This window comes from Takifugu rubripes, chromosome 1 (assembly GCF_901000725.2).
Source record: "Takifugu rubripes chromosome 1, fTakRub1.2, whole genome shotgun sequence".
Lineage (NCBI taxonomy): Eukaryota > Metazoa > Chordata > Actinopteri > Tetraodontiformes > Tetraodontidae > Takifugu > Takifugu rubripes.
The window spans coordinates 24767508-24773873 of NC_042285.1; the positions used below are offsets into that span (position 1 = coordinate 24767508).

General features: G+C 46.8%; 1 long non-coding RNA gene across 1 annotated transcript; it reads right to left on the reverse strand.

Annotated features, from left to right (window-relative positions):
- Positions 1-5388: 5388 nt before the first annotated feature.
- Positions 5389-6145, reverse strand: LOC115251439 (uncharacterized). The gene is made up of 2 exons (XR_003890000.1): positions 5728-6145; positions 5389-5642 (listed from the first exon to the last, which is right to left on the reverse strand). It is a non-coding gene; the product is annotated as an uncharacterized lncRNA (long non-coding RNA).
- Between the last annotated feature and the right edge of the window lie 221 nt (positions 6146-6366).

Below are 6366 nucleotides of genomic sequence, written 5' to 3' on the forward strand. Positions count from 1 at the left end.
AGCAGAGTTATAGCTTACACCATCATCCTGAAACCTTGTCTAAGCACAAGGTTGTGTTTTTTTTTTTGCGTAGCGAGATGTTCCTGTTGATTTTCTGCTTTTATGTTTGTGAAGAAGCACAAATAAAGTCTTATCTAGTTCTGTTATATTGCAGGGAAAGCAGACATCTCAATAGATCACATTCTGTAGCTCATGCCAAGAAAATCAGGATGATGAATAGCCCTACAGGTACGGGGAAAATGTGTAATTTCAGCTGAAATGTCTCTTTAATGGCTTTTTTTACTGCAGAGCAAAGACTAAAATCATGTGTGACTGAAGATTTCTGACATTTTCTGACATGATTTTATTCAAACAGAAGGACGGCATTAATCCAGAGGGGTAATTTCCTCCCAAAAAAAGGTTTACTGACCAATTTCACATCGCTGTTGTGCTCTCATTTTTCTTCCTCCACCCACAGAGCAGCAGAAGGGTCTTCAAAATGCAAATGTGAACTTTGCAAACACACCAACTTTGATGCCCAGGTCTCCTCGGTTGACTGAGAAGGAACAAACGGCTCATCTGATGAGCCTTCGCGTCTCACGGGGGCGTGGTTTCAGTGGGTGGTTAACAACGGTCTGTTCACAGGGAGCACAAAAGTGGTCACGTTAAGTATGGGGGGGTCAGGATGCTGAACTTTGATCTAGGTGGCGCCCGAATGAGAGGGAGACGTCGGTTATTTTCTTTCCAGGCAGAAAATCCCACTGCCAAAGAGCTGGTTGGTTAACTATTCAGTGTAAAGAAACATGTGTGGAGTATTTCAATGAATCTAGTCTCATTGAGGATTGGGCTCACGATTGCGAGTTTTAACTGACATTAAGCAAAGGTTCACTTTGGTCATCCACGGGAGGAAGAGTGCAGTTAACTACAAAACCAGGGTGAAAAGGAGTACATGTAGGACTTTGCGTGGCCTCTGAGAGTAGAGCAAGTGGTTCCCTCAGAGTAACAATAGAAGAATTCATTGTAATTGGACTTTAAGCTTTTGCTATCTAAAAAGTAGTATACAGTTTAGCCAACCGTTAAAGGCTAATGCTAATAGTAGTAATTCCTAAATTAGCCATGATTGCTAATTGGTACAGTTATAGCTGGCACCACTGATAATCATAATTAAAACCAGATATCTGTTATACCAAAATATCTGTTGACCTCTTGTTGTTGGCTGCATTCAAAGAGCACATTATTTTAAAGAACCCTCAGGCCAAATAATTGATGATAATTTGCGGAATGTCCACTAAACTAATGAATTCATTCACCTTCGCAAGAGAAAAAGAGAATAAACGTTGATTTAACAGGAGTGTCTCTCTGAACCGGCAGTCAATACCAGCTCGATTTCCTGATATGCCCTCTGGCTTTAAGGTCATTCAGCTTTGCCACAGTGAGGAAAAGAATAAGTCAAGTTTCTGACTCCCAGCTTCTCTGTTTAGTAAGCAGCTGCACACAGCTCCTCAGTTGTGTTGGTGGATGGATGGATGGATGGATGGATGGATGGATGGATGGATGGATGGATGGATGGCTGGGTGGGTGGGTGGATGGATGGATGAATGGGTGGGTGGATGGATGGATGGATGGATGGATGGATGGATGGCTGGGTGGGTGGGTGGATGGATGGATGAATGGATGGATGGATGGATGGATGGATGGATGGCTGGGTGGGTGGGTGGATGGATGGATGGGTGGATGGATGGATGGATGGATGGATGGGTGGATGAATGGATGGGTGGATGGATGGATGGATGGATGGATGGATGGGTGGATGGATGGATGGATGGATGGATGGATGGATGGATGGATGGATGGATGGATGGGTGGGTGGATGGATGGATGGATGGATGCTTTGCTCATGTTTCCAGTGGGCCGTTCCTTATCAATCCTCAGTCTTGTTGATCAAAAACTTGTAACTTGTGACACCAAAGATCAGCAGCAGGTGAGAGAATCCAAAGGAGACAGTGGGACTAAAAACCTAACATCAAAAGTGGCACCAGACTGATGCTCATGAGGCCCCGAGTGAGCATTTATTTAAAAGCCAATGAAACTAATCACATAAACCAGCCGTTTGACAGAGAAGCTCACAGTCTGATTGGATAACAACCAGGCTGATATTAAAGGATTTATGAGGAGAAAGTGAGAAATCTATAGGTCAGGCTGGAATTAAGATGGAGCGTGGATTACAACCCCCCCTGATTGTTTTATAACATGATTTGTACGACCAACCAGGCTGGAGGGCTGATTCATCAGCGGGGGGCGGCTGTCATCAGCCGTCACCGCTGCGTGGTGAGAGATGAGCCGGTGAGTGACGCGGCGCGGCGCCGTGTCCATCGTCGTGTTTATGAATCCGTCTTCATCTGGCGAGCGCAGCCCGCACGGTGCATCTGCATGATGGAACCGCCGGCCCTCGGCCCCGGTGTCGGCCGCTTACGCCTCTAAATGTAAGGTGATCAATGCGGAACAATAGCTTGGATGCATCTGTCACAGAGCCGCCGGTGGTGAGCAATGAGCGGCGCCGCCCTCAGCGGCCGCCGCTCCATCACACTTTATGAAGTGCGGCGGGGGGGGAAGTGCATCCAGGGAGAGCAGGAGGGGGGGGGGGGGGGGGGGGGGGGGGGGGGGACTTTTCAAGTCTGGAATCGATATTCCCTTTTTCAAATCAGATCCCGTTTAAAATGGGAGGTTTATTGATTCCTGCGGGACAAAGCAGCATCAAGAGATCATTAAAGGAAATCTAATCCAGAGAATCGCCGCTATTAAAGGCTAAACAGCCGTGATCTTGGTGGCTGGAAGCTGGTTTGGGTTTTGAGACGGAGGCAGGAACAGACGCTCATCCCGGCAGACTGTTTCCAGCAGACAGTGACATCCAGGTCCTTGTCCCTGGGGTGGTCCTGAGGGAGCGCAGGCAGGAATCCTGGAGAGGGAGCAGAGCAGACCTGTCGTCCACAACTCATGTCACGCTGTGAGGTTTGTCCTGACGATTTGCAATTTTATCAGGCCCATTCAGGACTTTTATCCAAGCGACGGTTGTCAAAAGAATCCAAGCACTCACTTTTTTCCTGCTTTTGCAAATGAAATCAGGAATACCTCCTCTACAGGGAGGGAAAAAGGAAAAAGCACTTGTAATATAGTATAATAAATGAATGAGTTGGCTCACATTAATTAGTTAGTCTCATCTTTGATGATGAATTGATCTCCCAACCCAAATACTCCAGGAATCATTTGGGATAAATCTATGGACTCCATGTTCGGCCACAGGCGTCGGAACCATATAGAACAGCTTATAGTGTGTTTTGGAAATCCGCCCTGGATTTTGCTGGATTTACACCTTTTCTGTCGTTGGATTCCAAGATTTCGTAGGTGCAAACGCACCTTTAACATCCGTGAAACCCATGAAACCATCACGCCAACCATCTGAATCCTGCTATCATCATGTCTGAGGAGCAGACGCGCCCCCCCCCCCTCAGCAGAATCAGATGGGCTGAACTTTAACACCATTTTCATGTTCGTGTTTGTTTTTATCGTTGACGATTTCTTTACTGGCACCGTTATTAGAAATGAAAACTGTGACAGCTGTAACCTGTTTTAAATACTGTAAAAAAAAAAAAAAAAGCGTGAAGACTGTTGTTGCGAGCGTGCGCCTTAAAAAAGTCCGTCTGTCAGAGGAAGACTTGCCTGGGCTCTGAGCTTGTTAGATATCTGCACCTCTGTGATGGATCAAACGCCTTCTAAAGCCTTCCTTTCTCCTCAGACACTTCCACAGGAGCATTGTTCTTTTCCTTTTTTTATCATCTGAGTCTTGGCTGCTGCCATTTCTGGCTCCCCCCCAAGGGTACCGCTGTCGTTTTAATCTCAGTTTACCCCACTGGTGCAAAAACACAAGCGATAGAAAACAGACAACACAGAACGCGGTGCACCGCGGCCAGGCGTCACTCTCGGTTCCAAAATCAATGCTAAAACGCCGAGATACAGGGGGAATCTTTGCAATAATAGTTGGTGGTGCAAGAATGACGGTTATGGATGAAGCTATGCTTGGACAGAACTGACCCCAGAAGGTCCCAGCAGGGTCAAAAACAGACCTGATCTGAAACACGAGGAACTAAAACCCTCAAACGAGCTGGAGGAGTGGTTGAAATCCACGAGGAGGGGCTGGTGAAAACAAACACGCATGAGTGATTTTATGTATCTGAAAACACACGTGCACACGCACGTGCACCAGGCCGACATCAGCACCAGTGCTCGGTGCTGCTTTGTTTGTTGGTGAACTACTGGCCCTCAATAATTAACTTAATTATAAATCAATAATTAAAGTCATGTCTAGCTTCTCTTGTGCAATTCTAAAGGATGATGGGATTTGTTGCTCGCTTAGGGAGCATCAGTCGCAAACTACTTTTCACATTGCATTATGGGATACACTGATTGGTTCAAAGGGGCCGAACTCATCCTCAGTTCAGAGTGATTGAGTCTATCTGAGGCAGGATTAAAGGTTTCGCTGCCATCGCTGTGCTTAATCGATACCTGAGGTCACGTTTTAGATGCAAATATTTGAATATTAAGGATATAAAATCAAGAGCGTCAATTGTGGGACTGCAGAGAAACTGCGACCCCCAAATATGAAATATGGGGCAAAGCGGGATTTTAACCATTCACCTCTTTTAGATTAAAACACCTTTGAGAGTTGAACCAACAACCACCAAAAGAACCGCATTACTGGTTATAAGAATATGTTCGATGCCCCCTTCCCTCGTGCTGCTGTGAGTTGGAGCCCCGCGTGCCTCTCGGGGGTTCGAGGGAATATTTTTGCCTTTTGTTGCACCACGAGCGATGGAAAGACGCGGCAACGACGGCGTGCGCGCCTGGAAAACGGTGACAGGCATCATTGCCGCGCACCTCGCTGACACAGGTTGACACATTTATAAAACTGTTCCAGCACAGATCCTGCGGTTGCAAAACAGACGCCTGATTGCCGTAACTGCTGCAAATTGATGTGTGATGGCAGCAAACATGCAAGAAGCAACCCAAAGAGCAACCCAACCTGAACGCCTCCGCTCCTCCTCAGCCCCCCGTTCTCTCCCACTTCCTTCTCTTACTCTCCTCGCCTGCAGAGGGCGTTGTGGTTCTGCTCAAATGGCCACTGTTGCTTCTGCAGTGTGCACTGTTACATAAAAGGAAAACACACCCACAGACCCCCCCCCCCCCCCCCCCCCCCCCCCCCCCCCACATATAGAGACAGAGACTCTTCATATCAAGAGTGACACGTCGTTTGTATTTAATTGCATGTCATAAAAGACATAATGTCGATGCTTTACATGATTATAGTGTGAATATTTCACCAGGAAGTCTAAAACAGTCCAGGAAGGTCTGTTCAAGGATTAAGATTATGTTTATTATAGTCTTGACAATCTTTTTTCCTCCTGTTTGATCAGAATAAATAGAGAAAGGCGCAGGACAAATTTCACAGTAAGGTGAACTGTTGATAGATAAGGGGGACTGTTAATAGATTGTACATCTCGATGAGGGGTCGTGGTCTTCTTGTCATCCAGACTGCTCTTCAAACAGGCTGAGAAGGTTTTATATTATCTATATGAAGCTCTGGACTGCAGGCGCTGTGCTGTATGTGGCTGAAAATGAAAGCAGGATTAAGTTCTCATCCATTCAGTGCTGTCAAAGAAATAATTAAAAGCCAACACATCATAAAAAACGGACCTGGATATACACCGCGGACATGTAGGCCCGTGTAAAGTCTCTCTTTACGCGCTGTACTGATCTGCGAGGTTAGGGGAAACACGTTGTGGGTTCTAACACCCGCTGGAGACCTTTGCGTCAAGCGCGCGGCGGTCCATTCATCCTCCCGGTTCTGTCTCGCTCCTTCCTTTTCCACTGCTCGGTTTCTTCCTTTGTCGCTGTGGGTTGGCAGCCAGGGAGAGCGACACCTCTTTCTGTCATGGTTTCACAATAGCTGACATCTGAAGTATGACGCGGCGTGTCGTTACCCCCGCAGCAACGTTTCCGGAGGCGCTCTCTCTGGTGCAGGAGCAGAAAGCAGAGTTGGGTGTGACTTCGTGCTGGAAAGCCTGTGAAGACCCGTGTTTGCTGCAGACGGGCTCGGCAACTCTTTCCCCGGAACGTCATTTCATTAATATCTTTGACCTATGTGATTTTTTAAAAATGATCAGAGTTCCTCTTTGATTCCTGGTTTCCATCCTTGAAACATTGTTCTCTATCTTTGATGCATGAAAGCATGCCACCTCAGTGCAGTCGCAGATGATGTTTTCTGGTGTTTTCCCCGCTTAAGAAAGAAAAAAAAAGTCAACCAGGAGGGAAGCCAACCAGTCACAAGTGACT